This window comes from Struthio camelus, chromosome 3, assembly GCF_040807025.1.
Source record: "Struthio camelus isolate bStrCam1 chromosome 3, bStrCam1.hap1, whole genome shotgun sequence".
NCBI lineage: Eukaryota > Metazoa > Chordata > Aves > Struthioniformes > Struthionidae > Struthio > Struthio camelus.
Genome location: NC_090944.1, coordinates 109,092,444 through 109,115,835, shown reverse-complemented (window position 1 = coordinate 109,115,835; position 23,392 = coordinate 109,092,444). Strand labels below are relative to the sequence as shown.

Here is a 23,392-nt window from a genome sequence, read left to right as displayed (position 1 = left end):
AAAGGCTGAGACAAAGATCTGGCTCTCGGGTTTTTCCCATAGGATCAGATAGGCAGTTTTTCAGTATTTCCATTAATGCTTTGTCTCTTCAGAGATGCATTAAAATCCTCTATATGTTTCAGCTGTGACCTAGTTGAAAAGAAAATGAAGTTTGGCCTATACATGTATGTAATAACATTGATGTGAATGTAATTCACTTTTAAGCTATTGAATTGTGACTGAATCTCTTCTCTGGATCCAGTGCTGTGATTTTTATTCACATAGGGCAAGTGGGGTTGCTGGTGTACAGCTTGCAAACCACGTTCTTTGTCCTATGTCTCACCTGTGTGACACAAATAGGGAAAAAGCGGCAGCTTCATGAAAGGGTGCTAATTACCTTTTTATAACAAATTTCACATTACAAATTTAGTGTAGAGTACCAAACCAGCTTCCGCTTGCTGAGTCTCTTATCCTTATGCCAGTCACTGAAATGTAAGATATGGACAGTGCCATTTCCACACTGCATTACTTGAACTTTTAAAGCACAGAACAGTTGATCACGAAAAGAGCTGTAATATCCTTTCAAGCAGCAGAAGGTCATGTTTTGAAATAGACAGCATATATGATTTTTAAGGAAGTAGAAAGGTAGAACGTCAACCAGTGAGAGTTTGTCCATGATACATTATTAGAATAAAATAAGTTTATGAAAGAAAATGACAAGAAGTTGTTACAGGTTGTGGAAGAATTACTTTAAAAGGTAAACCCTTGGAGGAGTTTCTTTTACTATTGTCTTTCATAATTTGTAGAGTGTTAACGTTGGTTCAAAGTATTTCAGCACAGTGCTTTTGCCTAAACAAAGTTACATTCATTAATAGTACAGAGAATGGATTTTGATTTGTAATTGATTAACTGTCTTAATGTGTTTGCATCAATTGAAAAATGCACTAGCACAAGCAAAAGCACAATATTGCTCCAAGTAATTTTCCAGCCCTTTGTGTTTCAGTGGTTGGATGGCATTTAAGGTAACTATGCAATGTAACAGATGCTGATTTCATCCTATATTGCTGTCATGGTAATGACTAATAGCGCTGATAAAAGGCAGTTGAGCATTAGCCTAGGGCATGGAAAACTGGCTCTCTGAGGTGAACTGTACCATGATGGCAACGTTGTTTGCGATGCGTGGATTCCAGCATGGCTCTGGGTTTGTCCTGTCTTTAAACAGTCCTTGTTTTTCTGCAGTTTCGATATACAGTAAAAATCTTGTTGCTTTGGTGTTGTTTCACTGCGTTAAATTACACCCAGTGCTATACACAAAAGAAAATCTTACAATATTAAAAAACAATCTCCTTTTGCTTTTGATATGGAGGGACTACTTGGGTGGCCTAAATAAAATCAGTTGGAAGTCTAGCTCTAATTCCTCATGGAAACATCAAAAACAAACAAACAAAACCCTGCCTTTTAAACAACACCCTTGCTCATATATCCAACGTGGAGCAAGAATGGGACTGATGAGGAATGAAATCCTCTCTGACCTTTAGATATAACTTCTCCTGGAACACTCTCCATATTGGTAGAGAAGACTGCATACTGCTCACTGTATTATTTTGTTATTGGATTTCCTTCTCCTTAAGTCAGCTTGCAGTTATAGTTTAAGAAGGGAGTCTCTTCCAGTGTGTTCTGATTTCTGAGAAAGTACCTATTGTCAGAGAAAGTTAGCAACATGAAGCTGTATTTGGATGCTTATTTAATTCCTCAAAAAGTAATTCAAGTCTATCTTGCCTTTACATAGGCAATATACCTAAATCTTACAAGGTTTCTTTCTTAGCACTTACTAATTACACTAACAACTGGCAAAGCTTACGTGATTTGTGATTCTTCTGCGCATCAGGCTGGATTTTGGCAGGTCAGAAGGCTGTTCGCTGTCAGGCAAGAGCAGGAAAGGGAGCGAGCGCAGCGCTGAGCTCCGCTCGCTGAACATTGTCTCCTGCTGGGTGCGGCTGAGGAAATCCACAGGCTGCTTGGGGGGAGCCCAAGAGATAAATCAGGCTCTTAGTAAGAAATCTGAAAACTCTGGTAGGCCTGACAGCTAGAGTTCAGCCAACTGCACATGAGAAATACGTTGGTGGAGGAAGGTATATTTTCTGTGGTTCGTCATGGATATCTGGAGATAAAACTGCCTTTTTTTCTAATGTGAAATATGTTCTTTAAGAAATAGCAATAACAATACATGTAAGCATGGTCATTTTTGGTTTGTGGGCATCTGTTCATAATAACTTAAAAAAAACATACATATAAGCAAACTGCATCCCCTACTAACAAAATAGGGTGGGGTTGTCTATTTATTATTACTGTTTAAGTGATTGCTTAAAGATAAAGTAGGGTGTGAATAAGAAGGGGGAGGGGGGTGTGCAGAAGTTACAAACCTTGAGCCCCAAGGTGCTATATGAAACCTGTTAATTTGTAAAGTACTCAGAAGGTGTATGTTGTGTCTGGATGGCATCAGTGTTATAGCAACCTATATTATGCGTTGTTAAATAAATTCTAAATGCATAGGAAGGTGTTAAGTCTAGAAATGTCTATCTTACTGGCAACATTCCTTGGAAGGGCTCCTTGGGGAACGCCCTCCACCCCCCCAGGGCAGGGAGGGGGGTGCTTTCTGTAGGGGTTGTGACTCCCTTTTCTAATTCCACATGGTAATATTAATAATTTTAACTGGTACTTGTGGAATTTGAAAGTCGTTTCTATTGTTGGATTTACATATGCCATCCCTGCCCAGGCGAGTTTACATTTAGCTTGTTTAAGTGTGATCCTGCTTACTGAGAAACACTATTACATAAGTAAACACTATGCTGAATCAGCATGCATTGACTTTGGTAGACTTTTTTGCCTTTTTTTTTTTCCCCCCATGATTATTCAGGAGTGAGACATAGAATTGGTGGATTATATAAAACAGATTTAAGACAGAAAGACTACAAAGAAAATATTACTTTTTTGACCTGAAATAGTACAGCTCTTTTCAGAAACTCTAGGATAATGTCAATAACATTATGGGGTACCTACATCCAGAGAGTTTGTATAACCATGGTCCCCATCTGAACTTGAAGTGAATAGGAATGCAGCAAATTTACGGTAAGATTTCAGTATCTACAGCGTTTCAGGCTATTGGCACCACTTCTTTTACAGAGGTCTGCTAGACAGCTATATGCAAACGGTTGTGCAGTGCTAAAGCAGAAGGCAAAACATTCACCCAAACCTTTGTGTATGTCCCAACTGTAGGAATGTTTCACAGTGTGTGTTGACAGAAGACACCGATTCTCCGTGCTGCGGTAATTTCCCAGTGCTGTACGCCTCTCATGTTTGATTGAGAGGCTTTTTTTCCTCCACATCCTTTCATAAGCAATAATATTACAGTGCTCAACTGCTTGTTGAGCCTGATAACCCAGTGGAGTTTAATAGGATGTTTTACTTTAAACAAACCATTCGTGTTTCTGCCTCTGTTGTTTCCCAGTATTCTGAGAACCAGGAATCAGGAAGGGGAGGCACCCGAACCGAGCAGTCGTGCAGCTGAAAGTCTGCACACTTCCTCCTCGCTCTCTTCAAAACCGCTTTTATAAGCCCAGCGCAAGACGTTCCTGTGTAGTTCAACCGATTCCTTCCCCTGTGCGTCTGCAGTAAGGGTCACTATTAAGAAGGTTAATAAAATCATTACTGATTAACAGCACGTTGCCTGGTTTCCTGTGGTAGCCAAAGCAATTTCTGTAGCGTTATCTAAAGAAATTCCTCGCAACAGTGGAGTTTAGTAGTAAAAATGGAAAGACGTAACAGTGTATTTCTGTTGAAGGAATGGGAAAAAGGAGTAATGCTGTTCCATCCACTCTTAGCAGCAAATGCAGAGTCTTAAATTGTTGAGTCCAAATTGGTTGTTTTTCTCATTTGTTTCCTTTTTTTATTTCAGTTTCAAAAATGTGTTAATTTTGTTAAATTTAGCTTTAATGTTGTAAACTAACTGTGGATAAAATCGTAGTTTCTTCGCTTTAGTTATTCCTATAACCTATTTATAACCTACAAAAGGGGACAGAGATGCAGGGGGAAAAAAAAATCGGAGATCCATCTGATGGAACGAAGTGAATTACTTTCCAATGATCATTCTCTAAGAGAAGTAGGAAGGAAGTGAATGGATGGTGGACAAAAGGGGGAGAATGATCCTATGTCTCCTTCTGCTACCTATCTGCCATGTCTGGGTGTCTTAATTTGGTCATAGAGAGATCTGACAGATATGCTGTCAGTGGGCACACCATGACACGTGGTACTTTTTTTTTCTTTTTTTCTTCTTTTTTTTTTCTTTTTACTAAGAGGAGATTCAGCAGAGACAGTACTTTCTTATATATGGCAAAGGGACGTCTGCAGGTGCATCTGGAGGAAACACTTGGATCCTGTATGTTGCTGTCTGTTTTTACTGGGCTATTATTATTGGTCACTGTAAGGCAAGATGCCAGAACTGGACAGGAAATATTTTTTCTTTCTATGAGGATTTTTGACAAAAATATAGTTTTGAATAGAAGCTTCTGAAAATAATGCAAGGTTTTGTTAAAAATCCTATTTCCTACCCTCCCCCAACCCTTTTTTCCAAAGGGTTTTTGCCAGTCAAAATCCCCTCTCAAATCACTGATCTCAACTAAACCGGCTTAAGTAGCATGGTGGGTTTTTTAACTGAGTTTGCTTAAATAGTATTTCCACTCAGCTACGTAGTAATGACGGTAATTTGTTAAGGATGCATTGAAAAGCAGTGTTGTACAAGAAGTCCATGTTGTTCAGGTCTTTTGACTTCCATAATTTTTAGCCTGTTCTTCCTCCCACACCCCAACACACGCTCCCCAGAAACAGGTTCTAAGCTAGTCTGTATTTTTGTGTCTCTGTCCCCTCCTTCCTAATAAAGAAGATAGTTTCTTCTGTGAACTTGGTAGCTGTTTTCAAATGTGACAGATGTAATAGATTTGTGGCCTGAAGCTAAGCTTATGCTCCTGTTTAGCACTCTCACAGTCTGAGGGGCTTAATAACATGAGAGCTTGCTGTAGTGCACTGAACTGAGAGCAAATGTTGAGTGTAATGCTGTCTTTTGATTCTGAGTGGTCTACCCCTTTCTCAAAGACCTCACATAACTCTCTAAATTCACCTGTCTCCCAAGATACAAGTACCTGATCTATCATCCTGATTCATGTATAAAAAGCTTGATAGGAAGCAGCTCTGTTGCTAGCCGTTTGGCCTGTCTGTCAGTTGTGGAAAAACATCTGCAGTAAACAAAAATACTCTATGCTTCCATGGAGCATCAAGGAAGACCACCAGATCTCATTTCTTTAAACCTATAGAAGGAAGGGCCTATCTAGTGTTATGGCGGTTTTGGAATATCCCTTACTGAAGTTTAACTGGTTTCTGACTTTTTTTTCTTTTAAACAATATTTGTCACTTTGGTAGGCATGTGTTAACCAAAAACTTTAATATAGCATGAAGCATGTGGTATCCCCTAGAGATTAGAGTCAACTAGTATAAACGTAACTGATTGATGGAAAACATACTGAAGAGAATTAGTGCAAAATCCATTTCTTTGGATCAGATTCATTGTGCAGGTGTTATGAAAATCCAGCATAACCTGAATTTATGTGGCTCACGTTGAAAGTCTGCTTGGGTTGTGCTTTTTCTTACCAACACCTCCTTTCTTGGAAGGACCAAATGGTCTCAGTGTCTAGAAACAGTTTTAAAGAGATATTAAAGATATTAGAGTAAAGCTTATGTTGTGTTGCACAGTTTTAAATTCTGGTTTTGATTCTTATATTCAGAGCGTAAACAGTACTTTGCAGGAACAGAATCAGGCTTCAGGTAGGTGAAAGATCTTGGTCGCACAGGGAACTATTGCAGGTCTGCTGTTGCCAATGGAAAGGCTTCCTGAGCTTCTGTTTGGCTTTATGCTGACCCTCAGGCCTCAGTTTTGACCTTGGCCGTCAAGTCATTGCTATGGTGTTTTTACTCATGATTTTAGAACTGAACTTGTGTAACGTGACCTTACAGGTCTGCGACTAAATGCGGAACTTAACGTTGCAGCTGTGGCAGATTTTGTGAAACAGGACTTCAATTTGTCCTCCTCGTAGTAGCAGCCTTTGTTACTTGCGTCTCATGCGTAGGATCTCGGGACGGCTGCAGGGAGCAACAGAGTTACCGATTAATCAGTGACTGCATCGTCGTTAAACAAAATTTCCGTAACGTCTGTGGTCATAAACAGTGGCAAAATGCAGTAGCAGTTTTAATTTTAACTTGAAGCATACTGTAATTTCCCTGATTTCATTAGTATCGTTTCTAGTGTGTATGTATGTCATATGTTTTTATTCTGCTGCTATTCATTCACAGAGCATCTAAAACAGACAATCCTTTAGGAAACGTACGATGTCCATGAGGCTGATAGCCTCTTGGCAGATGCAGAGTCAAGTCAGGCAACTTCTTTCAGACAGCTACGGTTTTTGCAGCATATAACATTGCAGCTTCCCAAACACGTGGAGCCTTTTTGCCCAAGGGCACTGCAGTGTCAGAAGCACACTCAGAGCAGGCTTATATTTAAATTTAAACACGGCAGCTATTTAGATTTCTTTAACACGCATATGTGACATGAATGAAGTGCCTTGAGTTCAAATGTTAGCAAGTATTGGTAGGAAGGGTAATCAATAAATAGGCCTGACAAGGTAACTGGGAGGAAAAAAAAAAGACTAATAATTAGGACTCAGGAAAAAAAATGAATTAAATTTATTTTTAGATTAAGTTTCTTATAAACTGTACTTGCCTGTTTCTGCGTAGTGAAGTTGAATTGTTGGGGATAAGATCTGAGTACTTAACGAACGAGTAGCACCTTACCCTCGGCTGACCGCAGTCTTTGCAGTCCGTCCTGCTTAGGAGGCAGCGCGCAGTAAGGCTGCGCAGTCATGCTCTGCTGCTTCCTCCCTTGGACTGGCTTCAAGACCAAGGTCCCACCTTCTCCCTGCATATAGCTGGTAATTCAGCATGATGTCCCCTGTATCCCTGCTCAAGCACGTGCTGAGGAGTTTCCTCTGAACCCTCTATATACTTTCAGCAGATTCCTTATAACTAGTTGTGCCATAAGGAACTAAATCATGATAAGGGTGTTGGAATTCAGTCATTAATATATGTTAGTGTTTCTGTATCTAAGTCTATTATTAATGACTATGACATGATAAATAGCGGTCACAGCTGTAATAGTTGCATTTGGGAAATTAATTTTTGTAGTTATTGAAATCAAAAGTGTCAGTTTGTATGAATAAATGCTCTCTCTTCAAACGTACAGCCAAATGCTAACTGCAGGTTTAGAGTTTTGAAGCCATCTCATTTGTATTCGTTATGTTTGCTTCCTTAGTAGTTCTATCGTTGAGATTTTGGGGGTGTGAAGTACAACTATATTCTAAAAGCCTTTAACTGTATGTCTGGATTAAAGAACAGAACTATGCCCTAGTTTAGGGTGTATGCGTATATATGAATATATTTATCTTTAAACTAAATTTGTGTATAACATTGGAATATGAATGAAAGCTGTAATCTTCCACTAGGAAACATTGTTCCTTAGTCCAGAAGAGAGCTAGCTTTAAAATATTTATTGCTTTGACATATGTAGTAATTTGTCTACAAAAATTGTAAAGGGAGGAAAAAAACTGATCATTTATGTATGTTAATTCCTTTCTATCTTGACTTAGTCAAACGTAGTTAGCACATCCCATAATAAATTCACAGAATGGCTGCAGTTGTGCCTTAATCACATTTTACTAAATTGTACTTGTATCTTGTATACTTGGTGAGTTGGAGATCCTTTTGAAGAATGCAAGTGACAATGTAGTCACCTTTTTTCTAGGTTGTTTGTTCTTGTGGGTTATTGCTTTAGTTTAAAACAGTATTTTTAAATTTTAGTCTTAAATTTTAGTCTAAATTTTAGCTTTCAGTCCTTTAATTTCTTAATGTATGAAGAAAAGAGGAAGTAAAAAAGTGAATTCTCATTAAAAAATAGTTCTTCCAGAAATGGCCAGGTTTTCATATTGTAGTTGTATTATTTTATTCTTTTTGCAAGGAATGCTTGCCACTATTAATTTTGGACATCCTAAGCAACGGAAGATCTGTCATTAGAAACCATTTGCGAAATATATTTATTCTCTGCCTTGGTTCTGATAAATGGAATAGATTTTGTTTGCAGAATCACCATGACATTGAAAGATGTTACATAACAGCCATAATTTTGGTTAGCAGGAATTCGATATTATGTAAATATCAGCATAACCTGGCTGACTGCAGCAGGAGGTTATAGCACAATCAGATTGATTTTCCATAATGAATGTTAATAACGATCAGTTAATATTAACTACTACTTTCTGCTATGTGATAACATAGGGCTCCCGTTAAGTTCAGGATAATGTGAGAGGGCTTTTGGTATTGCATGACATCTCATACAGGGATGGAAACGCTGTCTTTACTGTGAAGTAAAGATATGGCAGCGGGCTCTGTGCTCCTCTGCTTGCTCCTACCTCAGTACCAACGGTTCACAATGTTTTGAACAAGCAAGCGGAGAAGTCGCAAAAGTAGCATTGCTTCAGAGGTCATGATGACTTTGCATAATGAGTCCATTAGACACAGTAATCAATATCAGGCGCTCGGATGTTATGAATATTGATGAAGCAATTGTAGTGGGGAGGTAGATGGGGAATTGAGATGCATTTTGATATTATCAGAGAAACAGTTAATGGCCTAAGTAAAATATGGGTCCAGTAACCACCTTAAAACATTTTGGAACATTCTAAGTTATCATTAATAATGGAGAAGCCATTATGGCATTTGCAGGAATAAAAATCGTACAAGGCTTGCGTTGCATTCTGCCCACACAAATTTTCTGAAGGCATGGGTGTCACTACACTGGTTGAAATATTGCCAAGCCAGTGGATCAAAGGAGAAGGAATTACATCACCTTTTTAAAAGAAAGCGATACAAAATGTTGAACAAGAAAATAAGAAGCTAGATAGTGGTTCATTTCTTACCTACTGTGGTAGCATTCAAACCTGAAAAAGCTGTGAATGCTGCCTTGCATCTCTCATACTCTGATTTTAACTGCTGATCTCTGAATTGTTTTCCTTGATTTTGTCCGTATGATCCTCTCTCTGGAGAAGAAAAAGAATCAGAAAGGTTTTGTGAGTCATGAATGTTAAGCCGATTGATGCAGATGGGCACTATTCAGTGCCTTTTCAGGCTGGTGTTGGGGGTAATGGCTAGATCCCTCTAAGCCCTGTAAACAGCACAGAAAGTTCTGAAAATCTCTGCTGATATCTGAAATTTAAGAGGTAGCTGAAATATGTTGCACTGGTATTACGGCGTTTACAAACACACGCGCTTGGAGTTCTGTTACGTAATTACATAATCTCCAACTCGATTATCAGCCTGTAAAATAGGGTAAACAACATTTTTTTTTTTATCTTACATAGGTTGACCTGAACATATGTCAATAAATAACTGGTTAGCATATGGAGACCGAGGTCAGTTCAAGCCTTGTCCTCAACATGGAACTAATTAGTCAAGTGAAAGCGGGCAAGTGGAGAGATGTATAAAAAATGGGGGGGGGGGGTTTGTAAAGTGAGAGAAGAATCCCTGACAGTAGCATGAAATTTTAAGTGAGAAAGCAGTAGAAAGGCCTATGAAAAGAACGCGTGTAATTTTTGTTTCATGCTGTTTTCCATGTGAAAGCACCCAACGGTAGTGTTAAAGGAAGCCGCAGCCTTTCTCCTTTGTCCATGGAAATGAATGGGTCTGACTTTGGAGTACAGGTCAAGCTTATTGGGTGGAGAGTTTGTACGAAACTTAGCTCTGCTTGCAACTGTCAGCTCACTCAAGTAACAGTGTAAAACCCTGAGGTGTTGGCTCCGTTCTTATTCCACCTTTACTTAAGAAAAAAGTACTTGGGGCAATTATTTTTTTTTTTTTACAGACTAAGACCTGCATGGGGTCCAAACCTGTACAGGGACTTTCAGATTTTGACTGTTGTTTAGGAAAATAACACATCTTCCGGATGCTGTGGAAGCGTAGGCGATTAATACACATAGTGTGTGCATAGAGAGGAAAATGCAGTTGTACGGAGCAACAAAAAATTTATGTTGACAGAGGTTATTTCAAAAAATAGATTTCCAGATAGCAATAAGTACATTTAGCTGCAATTGTTCTCCAGTGACTAAAATAAATGCCTAAAAATAAATGTCTATAAATAAGTGTCTGGCGTATAGCCAGATTTCTCCACTGTTTATAGAAAAGCAGTAGCTGTGACTAGTTTTCCAGTATATGACCTATTTTGACCCTTCCTCTAGCATTGCTGAAATGACACCAATGTGACTGAAAACTTTCATCTGCAAGTCCCTTGCTGAAAGAGAACTGTGCTAGGGACATTTGGAGGAAATCAGGCATATCATTTTTAATAGATGAGTTTGAAATTACAAATATTCTTAATTTAGGAATATTGTTTTTTACTTTTTTTGGTAAATAACATAGCCAAAATCAGTGTGACCTTGACTAGATTTGGTTGAGTCTTCAGTAAGGACAACTGTTTTGTTTAGTGTTTATTTTGGAAAGAGATCTTAGACTATTTTTTGTGTATTTGTTTGCTATGACTCTCTTTTTTTCTAGAGGAATTTGAGGGCCCTTCTAGGATTCGAAAGATTACAGCAGATTGATTTCTTAATTCCAAATAGTGTTCAGATGATCTAAATGCTACCTGACGTGCAACTTTAGAGTGCTGCTAACTTTCTCTACCTTCGTAGTATGCTCAATACTAGTCTCCGGCTGGACACAGCTAGTGTCTAACACTTGGTTAGTCAGCCATGTTAATGGTTGACAGTGGTCCGTCCGGTGTTGTTACCCGCTGTAGTCACTCTAGTGTTGTCAGAATATTTTTTGATTTCAGCTTAACCTCAAAAAGAAATTCATACACCAAATTGCAGTGCCACTTCTGTCAGTTTTGTGATGCCAAAACCTCAGGGCTTGAGACAGCTGCCACTATATTTAATTTTAAATAGAAAAGGTGTACCTTAGTTTAAAAAAAATAATCTTCTTCACTGTAACACCTTTTAGGACGTCTTCCTGTTTGCTGTTGCCATCATAATTTCAATTTATAAACATAAATAGTTTGAGGGTAGTCTTTGTAAGTTCATTTATTACTTTAATTTCCCTATTTCTGTTTGATTGCTAGGATTATGGGGAATATGGATATTCAGATGTCAGAATACTTTTTTTCCATCCATTTTTGCAGCCCCTACAAGACTATGCACCACTAAGTCAAGTAACACTGCACTGAGTCATACTTACTATCCCTTAGGTCTTACATGCATGCATATTTTCAGAGTGGTGTTAAAAATACCAGCTTCTCCTTAATAATTGGGCAGAAATTGCTTCTGTATTCTTGCATGTAATTTAATAAAAATAAGTATTCATTGTGTTATATTTCTATGAATTTGTGCATGTAAAACTTAAAAAATGGCTTCTCAGTCTTACAAACTGATTCTGTTCTGCCTTTTTTTCCATAAAGTACTTCCCTACAGGAAGCTGGGAATGCAAACTCAGTTAAAAATTCTTTCACGAGCAAATCATTCTGTCTTCTCACTGTCTTACTATGAATCTATAACAATTGCTTTAAATTGTACAGGATCCATTTTAATGTTGTATTATAGCTTTCATTACTCCCAAACAGTGAACCATAAACATAAGGTTCTAAAGGTATTCATTCCTCAGCTATTTTTTTCCACCGTTAGTACTAATTTGCTCCAGAATGCTACAGCTTTTTGCGCTCTCCAACAAGTTGCATGGTCACCGCAATGCAAATTATTTCCGCCCTGCATCTCTAATAGCTGTATCTTATGTGTTAAATGGAAGTGGCAGACAGGAAACTAGCACAGTTGCTACTATAGGCTCAGACCTTTTAATCCAAGTAGTTGTTTGGGTAGTTTCAGCTCCCCTGAAAGTGTTCCAGGATTTCTCTAGCGCTCTTCCCACAGTAGAGTAAGTGGAGTTCAGGGAATACAGCTTTGTCACGCAAAGTGTTTGAAAAATCCCGTCTTTCCTATCCCGTGTTGTGAATGCATTGGTTCATCTCAGTTTATGACATTTAGACCTTTCTTGTGGATTTCAACATTTATAGCCACCAAATAGCTAATTTCCGTTTATGAATAGGAATACAATTAATTGTATTAGCTTTGTTGCAATTTCTATCCTGTTTTTACAGTTCTGTGTCACTTCTCTGCTTTGCCCAGACTTGTTAGGCATTTTATTTCTCCTTGTTTCATGAAAAGGCATTTTTTTTCTGCAAATGGGAGTGCTGGCTTTCAGAAGATAAATTTTAGAACCTTGTTGTCCTCTAGGAAGTTTTTCTTTGCTCCGTTAGAAGCTCTGTCCAGCTTCTTGGCTGTTTTTTTTCCGTGTTGTTTTTCTCTTTTTCTTTGTTTTCTTTCCCCCACAGATTTTGAAAAGGAACTTTTAAGCGTTGCTTAGAGATCCAGTATTGCCAGGTAGCATTGTCAGTAATTGGGCTTTTTACTTCCCCAGAATTCCCACTGGTTCCATAGGCTTAGTCTCTGACTCGGTTTGTCTAGTGCTGCCTCCAGAGGTCCCTTCCAACCTCAACCGTTCTGTGATTCTGTGACCTGTATGAACGGGTTGTACATTCAAGAAGTCTTTAAAATTTGAGGATTCTCATCTTTTCTCAAATGATTGTTGCAGCTAGCAAGTATTATCTCATAGTTAAGATCATTCTAGTGATCTCTCGCTTTACATCTTTCAATTCTGCTTTTCAAACTTTTAAGGCACATTTTTTTTTATTCTGGATTTTCTTGTTAACCTCAACACATTCTTTTTATCCTAATGGAAAAAATATGGGAGCCCTCTGGCAGCTGATTCAATATCTGCAAATACCCCTGCAAATAAGAGTATTAAACATGAAGTCAGTTACCAATCTGTCACCAAAGCAGGAAGAACTGAAAGTGTGTGCTTATTCTCATGTGCAGCTGGTTTAAATCCTATTATTTGCACTTCTGTTAACAATTTCCATTACCTCTTGAATTGTTACTGGTTTTCTACAATAAGTACAATTTAAATAAAAATGTTGAAACTCTTTGACCCATATATATTGCTCATTCAAGACTGTTATTTGCATGGGTCACTGCTTAGTGTGTGTAAATGGCAAGATCTTGGGCAAGAAATGTCCACTGTAGTTCACACTGACTCTGAACCCCCTTCCACCTCAGCCCGTACCAGCTTATTACGGAAATAGAAGCACAGCCACAACACAACCCCTGGCCTTTGTTAACAGACAACAGCACTTAGTGCAGCCCTCCATAATTTCATTCGTCATTGTGTTCTTTATTTCCTGTAAGGCCCCAGCCCACACCCTGAGGGCTCTTCTGTTTGAGGATGTTCAGAAAAATCAAGGCAATAAAGAAACACTTCTAGGTAATATAATAAAGGGCGTGAAGCTGTTAAATGGAGGCTTTAATCTGGGAGTAAAGTAGCCTTAGTTCTGGAGGGGGGGGAAAAAAGGGATAAACTATAGTGAACAAAGGTCCCTTGACTTCAATAGCAAAGTACCTCTACAGTGGTCTCTCGCACTTCACTGTATGCCCATGGGTTTGAGGTCTAGATGATTCATGTAGCCTTGGTGCATTTCCAAGTGCAGGTGAGCTTTACTGGTGGGCGTTAGAACTGGAGAGCAGAAAATCTTTCAAAATTTCTGGACTCTGCTTGATGATTGTTTCAGTTGCTAGGAAAGGCTAATAATTTTCAATGAGAAAGTTACTGAAGATAGTCAGGAATGTTATGCTCCCTCTCTCTCTTGGGTACTCTTGGCCTCAAAATGTGTGTACATGGTTTGTCTAACTGGAGAGAAAGCAATCAAATGCCTCTGGAACTTATTATATAAAAGCAAAAGAGCTCTTCCCATCTTTAAATGTAGGGGGTAGTTTGGGGGGAAAATGCACTTAATTTTTTGACAAATGTTTTCAAAAAGTTAAACTTTTTCCTCTGTTCTTCTTTTCTGTCTATTTCTGTGGCAAATAGAAGAAAAAGGAGAGAGGATTATAATATAAACATTTACCAAAATAAACTGCAACTGAAACGTCAGTGCATCGCTTTTTAGATTGCAGAACAAAAATGAAGCTACCTCTAACTTTTGTGCAAGAAAATTCACTTTATTTTTCCCAAATTGCATTGTGTGTAGCATGAATACTTAAATTCTTTCCTGACACAACTTCAGCTTAATTTCTTATGCCTTGAGGTAATGGAATTTTCTTCGTATTTAAAATGGAAATCTCTTAGTCCTTACTACATAGTATCTAAAACCCTCACATTTTCGCATGAGATAGGAAAGTAGTACTACCTTTCTGTAGAGGGTGAGCTGTGCTATATAGCGATTTTGGTCTGAAGTCGCACTGGAAAGCTCGGCGGGATCAGCAGGCTGAATCTGGGTCCCTTCAGTCCTGGTTGTTGCAGAACTGCAACATTGTTCAACCTGATGGGACCCAGTAAATCACTTGGGACTTGTTTACTGGCTGAAAGAAATGGTAGGAGGGAACGCAACCCTATGAAATACCCTAGCGTGCGTATTCAAAAACAGAATGACGCTTTCACATAAACTCCTTGTGAGGATTATCTTACTGCACAGATCTAAGCCTTGGGGTGCTTTAGCTTTTACTGGTTTTCTTAATGTGGCAAAAAAAATGGGGGCACCTCTTATGAAATAAGAGCATCTGCTGTGGGAGCCAGTGACGAACGGCCATTCCAGCCTACTTCTCCAAGTAGACAAGCACTTGCATTGTATGTGCTATCCTTTTAGAACCATTACAAAGCTCTCTTTCTTATAAGCTCGCAACTAAACATTTGGAAAAATGTAGACTAATTTTGCCAGTACAGAAGAGCATTTCTTATGACTGTACTATTCATGGCAGTAACATAAGGGGATGATGGTGGTTTTTTCAGTGTTGTAATAAGGTCGAGTACCTCACAAAATACAGGAATTTAACTGAATACCAGCACAGTAGAAATAGGCTATTCCTGACCTCCTTCGTATTAGATGCTGCTGTCCCAGCACCACCTAAATATAACAATAGAGTGTTTGGGCAAAAATCATATTTGCAATTGAATAATATGGCTATTAGTCAAATTGCAAATGCGATGAGCAGACAAATCCAATCATGCCACTTATGACTTATGCATGGTGGCTGGCAGTGTTATTACATTACTGTAATAGAACCAACTGCTGAAAAATGTCATGAATTTCTGAGAATGTAAAATGTGGACTTCCCATGCATGATTTAAATTGGCATAGTAATGGTATATAATTTCACACAAAAATCCCCAATTATTTCTTCAGGTTCATTAAAGTGGTGTGCTTGATCATACTACTGGAAATTAACTTTGTCTGTCCCCTGCCCTGCCCTGTTCCCTCTGAGCTTGTTCTAAGGGCTCATTTAAAGTATTGGGAAAGACTAAAAAATGAGTCAAGGTCAAAGATGAATAGAAAGTATCGTGATAAAACTGGAAATATGAAGTGAAATCAAGTTCTGTGATTAGCAATAAAAGAAGTTAAAGCAAACTTCCAGAAACAGCAAAAAATGAACAAATAAATAAAATAGTAGCTGAAAGAAAATAAGGTTTGTTGGGGTTTGTTTTGTTTTTTGATTTACACAGAAATAATAAAGTAGTTTTCATTAGAATGATTGTCAGGAATTTGAGTTACTTGAGTAAGAAATAGTATCATACAGTAAGCTTGCAAAAATATAGTGTTTATTTGTAAAATAATCATTTTTTCAGAGGGGAAATATGCAAAATATTTGAACGAGCACATGGAAGACAATTCCTATTAATGCTGTAGCACATAGTACTAGATTTTTGTAAGGCCTTTCAAATACTTGTAAAGAAAACATTCCAAACATGAAAAGAACTTTAAAAGTGTTGAAATGATTTCCTGAGTTTAGGAGAGAGTCTGAAACAATAGCTATGAGGTGTGAATTGCTTCCTTCATTTCAGTTAAAAACTAATTTGAATTAACTTGCTTGTACATGTGTATTTTGTTAAATCATTGTTCAGGTGACTGATTTAGGGAAGATGATTTAAGAACCTTATACGCTTAATCAGGTTTGCAAACCCACAGGACTTTCACCTCTAAATTTCTATCTGACCTTTAATTCTTAAAACTTCACCGTCCAGTTGTGCTGGCAAGTGCAGGTTTGGTTCACGAGGGGTGCGGAGCCGGATGAGATCTGGCTTTTCTCTAGGTTTAAGAAGTCCTTACGTATCTTAAGCCTAATTGTAGTTATTATTAAACTTTCCACAGAAGATGAAGTGATGGGGGAAAGCTCTATCCACTGCTTTTCCTCAGTCCTCTGCCATGTACCTGAGCAGGGAAAGTCACAATTGAGCTGATCAGTGGTAGGTAGCTGGAGGGGGACTTTCAGAGCAGGTTAGCACACACCTGCAGACCTGAGGTGGTAATCTGGTTCCCAAAAAACCAAAGCTGTGGCAGTGTATAGTGAGCAAATACGAGGTCATGTGAAGGAAGGGTGTTGGAAGTATTGAACAAATGCTGTTAAATAAGTTAATATCTCTTCTTTCTGTTAATATCTGTATTACTCTAAATGGCTGCTGCACAAAGAGAATAGCCCTAAAAGAAGAAAGCAGATTCTTTGATGGAATTGTGTACATTGGGGGAGGTTGTACTAGTGTATTAGTTCTCACAGTAAAATACAGTAATGATAGAAAAGCAGCAGAAGCTTATATAGGAGCAATGGGGGAAACGTGTTTCTATAAGCATTTCCTAAAAAGAAGTTTGGAGGGAGATTCAGTGAAAATGAGAAGGAGCCACTTCTAAAACTGGTTAAAGGAAATGATAGCCAGCGTGGTTGATACTTAGCAGAATATTTGGTCACAGGTAAGATATTATCACAAACATAACGTGTGCACAGATCTGCAGATTTAATGTATAAAATGCATCAAGAGCTACTTCTAAATTAATTGTACTCTATAATTAACCTGTCCTAATAGTTTTTCCTTTGACTGCTGGGAGGACTAGATGAGCAGTCTGATCTGCAGTTCCTTTTATCTTCTTACAGGACGTTATCCAAAGTTGAATGAAATAGTAGGAAAGTTCCCATTGCTTACAAAAGGCGCAAGTTTAGGCTCTCGACACGGTTTCATTTTCAGAAGATGTTTTTCAGAAGTGCTGAAGTGCCAAGTGCTCTGGCTTTCAGGAGACCTTAATAATCTCTGGCATTTCTGAAAATCCAGCCCCCAGAGCTTGGTGGGGGCAGGAGGTTGCTGTATGCAACGTGTATGAGGCTCTCTCTCTTAACTGTGTTCACCAGTATGTAATACACCAGGATGACAACGTTGGATGCGGGAGGAGTCAGTGACCTTCCTTTCACGCATGTAGGAACTGTCATGCTCCTGCTGATTAGAAGTGCTCTGGGTGCTAGATTTACCCTGTTAAAGATAATCAAAGCTGTGGTAGTCCTGAATAGCTTGTAATTTGTCATTCCCTTATACATGCATTTTGGGGAAACACTCCAGTAAAGAATTAATTATTTATCACAGTAAACAGTAATACTTGTATTGAATTGTATATTCAGCACTTACAATAACTGCTAGTAGAACTTTTCAAAAATCTTTTACTACAAGCAGTAATTAGAGAAAGCGTGCTTCATCCATGCCCTGTTACTTTATTATTAACGTTTCTAAGTAAGTACTAGGAGGAATGAGAGTAGATTTGAGATTAACTTCAACACATGATCAGAACTTTTTATTGAGGATGAATGAAGTTCTTTTTTATTGATTTTGGGAACTGTAACAATCAATCTAACTGTTTTTATATGGTCCTTTTGATTCTAGAGCAGAAATTAAAAATATTTTATTCTAACTTCCTATTCTTTTAATCCTAGATTCGTTAACATTATAGGAAAGTATGCATACCAGTTTGCATGCATGTATTTTAGGTTAAATTCTCCATAAATGTATAATTTCTTTTACTACAACCTCACCAAACCAGCATCAACTTGTTCCCTCTTGTCAAGGAACAAATAAGATAGAAGACTTGCCTTCAGAAGCAGTGAAGGGTTTGAATTTCTTTCTTTCCGCTGTCTCCGCTGTGGGGTAGTAACTCTCTTCTGAGAATTGAACAGCTCAGAATTGGACCGAAAAAGCTGTTTGTTTAACGAAATGCACTATACTCTTTGAATTCTGCAAATTGGAGAAAACAGATTAAAAAGTTAATAAAAATTAAACTGTGCGTTTTCAAACAGGCAGGTCATGCTACCCTTTTTCATGCTCCTTCTACTGATAAAACGTGTGGAGTTGCAATTTATTTCATCAACGTTCTCACTGGATTTGTGTTAACTACTGATATTTGGATCACTGTTAACACTCCTGTATAGACCTTTAATTTCATGGCATGAAATTAGTTCTCTAGCAGTACCTTTTATATGGCATTTAGTAGTTTTTAGCTTGCTGATGCGTAGCTTTCAAGAGGAATAAAATATTATTACCCTTTCTTCAGCTTCCTTGCTAAACTTAATCATCTTTAGTGAAGCTGCATAGGAAGCTACAAGAAAGACGATTCTTAACAAATCGCGTTAGTATTGATGACACATAATTAAGTCCAAAATGTGTAAAAATGATAGCAGCACTGGATGTCCTCACTGCACTTATTAAAAGGCAGGTTGAGTTTAAGTATTAATACTTTCTATATTCAATAAATCTTTAAAAATAAAGCATCCATCTTTCCCATCAGTAATATCTGGCTCTTACAAAGAGATGTGGAGAAAGTCAGCGCCACATAGAGCAAGACAGGCAATTCCTTAATAAACTTTATTCCTCTTTTCAGTGTAATTGTGGATGCCTCAGGCAAGTATAATCTTTTCTGAGATCAAAGTTATAAGGAGCAAAAAGTTGAGTTATTAATCTCCAGAGATTCAGGTTTCGTTCCCCAGCATGAGAGTACTGAGGGTAATTTTGTAAGGGGCGGGGGAGGGAAACAAACCCTTAAAAGAAAATGTAACGTGTGTTGGGCCTTTTGGTCTTTTATTTTTACTTTGTGAGGAGGGAGAACGTGGTAGTTGTTTAGTTAATGCTGAGTCCCAAAGATGCCACAGAACTAATGTGACCTTAATTGATTATTGACTCTATTTCGTTTCACATTTGAAAACGCCACCAAAAAAAAAAACCCAAAACTTCAGATCAGTTCTCTGTAATTGTTTTCAGATTTTGAAGATCTTGAAACCTCTCTGCAGTATTTGTGACTTTTTGCTTCAATAAGCAAGCTACCTCTTCTTAGAAATCCTGCGTGAGGAGTGGTAACGGTGTTGATAGTTACAGATCTTGACTCTGCTCAAGTTGCCAGCATTGCATCCAAGAGTATGCTGGCTGATTATTTCTGCTACAGTGATCAGCCAAAAATAATATTTTAAATCATTATGAAGTTGTCACTACTGGACTTGAAACTTAGCATAGTAAGAGGAATAGGTTTTTCTACAACAATCCATTGTTCTTTCTCTCTGTCTGCAGAGACCTTTGGATATCATATCCATTCACTTAGAGAGGGTTATCTTTTTTACAAGGAGTAGAAACGGTATATTTTTGCAGCAGTGAAAGCTTACCTTGTTCAAGAATCAATGAGGCAATCACAGAAATGTGTATCAGGTGCTCTACTGAGTCACAGCAATTTTTTCTCCTCTCTTGTTCACTGAACTGATCAAATAATTTGTTATAAACTTAATAAGCTGATCACAAAGAGTAGTATTATTTAAATGCTTTTTGTCTGTATGTTGTCCTTGCAGATATTTGATCTTTTTGTTATGAAAGTCTTTTTCTTCACCACTAACTGCTGTGATTGTTTAAAGAAGATAGGAAAGGTTCTTCGGCTGTGTTGGATTAGAAACTGAAATATTTTACTTTATCGGATTTTTCAACTGTGATCCCTGTGTATGATAGCAGCTTGTATGCATACTTTTAACCAGAAGCAAATGTGAAGTACTTGATCCTCTTCCATTCTGTAGTACTCATGAATTGTTAATTTAAGTTCATACTTTGCCTAATGGCAGTCTGTTTCCTACCTGCAACCTCTCAGTTGACTGTAATGAAACCATGCTGACCTGGCACTGTAAATGGGACAGGAGTTCTCTAGATCTCTCCTGTCCTTGCAGGTTTTACTGTTTCACATGCCAAAGGGACAGGAGTATACCAGTGGTAGTGACCCCGATCTGTTTCTCTACAGAAAGCTGTTGTGACCACAGGCATTCTTAGTTTTCTGATGTCCTGCTGATGAATATTAATCCTTCTTATGTCTCTTGTTGCATCAGCCAGAGGATACCTTACTCCCTCTGTTTTAAAAAGACCAACATTTGCATTAATGTCAGTAAAGTCAGTAGCCCTGCTTCATATTTAGTACCTAAATGAAAGATGAATTTTTTTTAGAAAGTACTCGTAATCTGCACCTGCATCCAGATGTGGGTGACTGACAGTGTTTCCTAATAATATCAAAATTGATTCTAATTCAAAAGCAGGAAATCCATTGTCCTTCGTGTATGTTGACTAGTTGTCCTAGACTCATCGTGGAATAAGCCATCCCTAAGGATGGCTTTCTGCTGAAAAGAAAGCCACTTCTGTTGTGCTCTGTGCTTATTCAGACACATGCAGGCTGTTCACCTTGAACCTTCTTGGTATGGGTAAGCTAGTAAAAGGCTTTTTAGTGTGAATGCATTCATACCTGTATACTTCTACGATTGCTATTCCTATAAGGAATGGGAAATAAGTTATAGTTCTGTAATTGTCATAATAGGCTCAAAGAGGGGCTTGCTTCCAAATGTGTCCTGGCGAATTATCAGATCCTTTACTGAAAGATCATTCAGTGTTTATACTTGCAATTACTTTTTGTAGCCCAAGCTTCTGTTTTTATGAACTATTGCTGAGACAATAGGATCACTTAAAATGAACACAAATACTGATGAATGAGTCCTTTTTAAGTCCAGGAGCAACATACAATAAGATGTTGAAAACTTTACAATGAAATTTAATTATTGCAAGCAAACTATCAGATAGCAGATTTTTAAGAATTGAAATACGTATTTGAAATCTAGCTAATGTTCTTAAACAGATGGATTGTTAGGCTTTGAAGACCCGTTTTTCAGCAGGCTGTAGATGAAGAATTGATGTGCTACAACAATTCAATCTCCCACAAAGAAAGATGTCTGGAATACGTTGTAAAAAGGCGTTCCTTTTGTGCAGCTCTTTACATCATCTGGTTTGAAGCAGGAATAACATTGTGACAGAAACATGAACAATCTGCCCTTTTTGTGGTCTTGCTCATTCAAATCTGAGAAGAATGCAGGTGCTGAAAGACAGTGATGGTTTGTCTTTGTATAATAATGAGCAGGATTCGTATGCGTTGATATGCAACCTGACCAGTACAGGAGAGTCTGCTTGGCACAGAAGAGGGCCTGTGTAATACAAGCCAAAGCATGGCTACTGGCTCTAATTTTAGACTTTCTGGCCTTGACAATGTCCTTTATTTCAGTTATTTATATATTTATTTATTTTTGCTTTTGTTAGCTCCTCAGGCCATGTGAGTTATGGCTGGGTGCCTGGATTTCAGTCCTTGGATTTGGCTAGTTATGTGTCCCCTGCAGACAAATATTCTGCGCACTGTTCTCTCCCTAGGATATCCATTTACTCTGCTATTGCATTCCGACTATCTATTTTAGCAATGTAAAAGAGCGTTATGAATGACAGATAAAATCTTTTGGAAGGACTTTGCCCACAAAAATCTTACTATCTAGTTTAATCTATAAGTTTCTAAGTTTCCTTTCTAGATATCCAGCTTCCGTCTTTCAAATGTTGAAAACGTGCTCTCTAGGAGTCTGAAACAAGCAGTCCATTAGGCTGAGACAGAATGAAGTTTTGAATTTCTCCTTTTTTGCCATCCTCACGTATTCTAGTGCCTGGGTAGGCAGCTATGTAACACAGCACGTTGCTTCCTTAAATGAAAAGATACATATGCATAGTACTAGAAGCAAGAACCAAGTCAGCAGTTCTGAAGAGTGCTACTATTTATTGAAACTATTGAATTTTTATGCTCTTTTCTGCATGCTTTTGAGTTGGAAGTCTGCTATACAGCTGTTCGGCACTGGAAGGGTGGAGAGAAGAGACTGAGCAATCAGTAATGATCCAGGATGGCTGCTGTCTTACAAGTTTAGAGTACCGTTTTACTAAATTTCTTTAAAATAGTTTGGTGTGCTTTTTTGCCTGTCAGCTTTGAACAGAGTATGTTACAAAAATAGACTCCGGTGAGAGAATTCTCGTTCCCTAACCTCTGTTTTGGAACAGACTTTATGCTTGGTTTTATTGTGTGTGTGGTGATGGTGTTACAGGTCATTGCAAGGTTAGGACTATTTCAGTTAGAGCAGCAACAGAGTTTAACACTGGATTTTGATAGGTACCGTACTAATACATGTTAAGACCAAGTTCCTTTTAGAGGAGATTAATCATGGAATCATTTCACTTTTTTTTTGTTTTACAAAACCACAGCACTGTCTGAAGAAATTATATCGAATCTTCAGTTGCGGACAATTATAGTTATAAAAATTTAAACGCTTCCATGAATAACACATATTATCCAGAACAGAAAAGGAGCGTTGTAGGAATCTGTAAGAGCTGGAACGAATTTTTCCAATTGACAAGCTGTTGTCTTGACGGTCTACCCCACGGAGTAGTTACTCTCTTCTTCTGAAGCATCTGCTATTTGGGCCATTACTGGATAAAACACTAAGTTAAATGTCTTCCATCCATACGGTAGTTCCTATGCCTCTGTGTCTAACACAGATTTTTCCTAGCTATTTGATATAGGATAAGGCAGTTTTTCCTTGGTTCTCTTCATGAGATGTTAACCTCTTGTATCTCTGTTATTAGGTATCCTCGTTGCCTGCTTCACAGATTTGGTTTCTCATTCACTGTATGAGTCTGTAAGAGACACATTAGCAGGCTGTAACTTAATTTTCTCAGAATCTTATTGGGATCTAATTTCATGTACTGCTATTTGTTGTTATGGAAACAGTATAATAAGTTCAGTTGTATAGGGGTGGAAATATCACGTACAGTTTCTGTGCAGGATAAAAATGACAAAATGGCATTTCTATAAATGGTTCTCCAGAATAAACTGCTTCAGTGGGACTCATGAAGTTTTTCTTCCAGCTAATTCTTCATCGTTCTACGTTTTTCCAAGTAAGTGGCAGAAGAAACATTTTAAAAATAAAAATCGTAGGAGACATTTTATAAAAATAGCAGAAAGTTTAGTATTCTAATTTAA

General features: G+C 37.9%; 1 protein-coding gene across 2 annotated transcripts in view; it reads left to right on the top strand.

Annotated features, from left to right (window-relative positions):
- The window catches only part of PRKCE (protein kinase C epsilon), a 305,131-nt gene that overhangs the window by 126,580 nt on the left and 155,159 nt on the right, over window positions 1-23,392 (top strand). Inside the window, exon 1 of one of the 2 annotated variants that reach the window (XM_068939624.1) lies at window positions 23,218-23,307. The exons of the other annotated variant lie outside the window; for it this stretch is intronic. The gene's annotated coding sequence lies outside the window, so the exon portion shown is untranslated. Of the gene's footprint in view, window positions 1-23,217; window positions 23,308-23,392 lie in introns of those variants that run through there. 2 annotated transcript variants of the gene reach the window in all.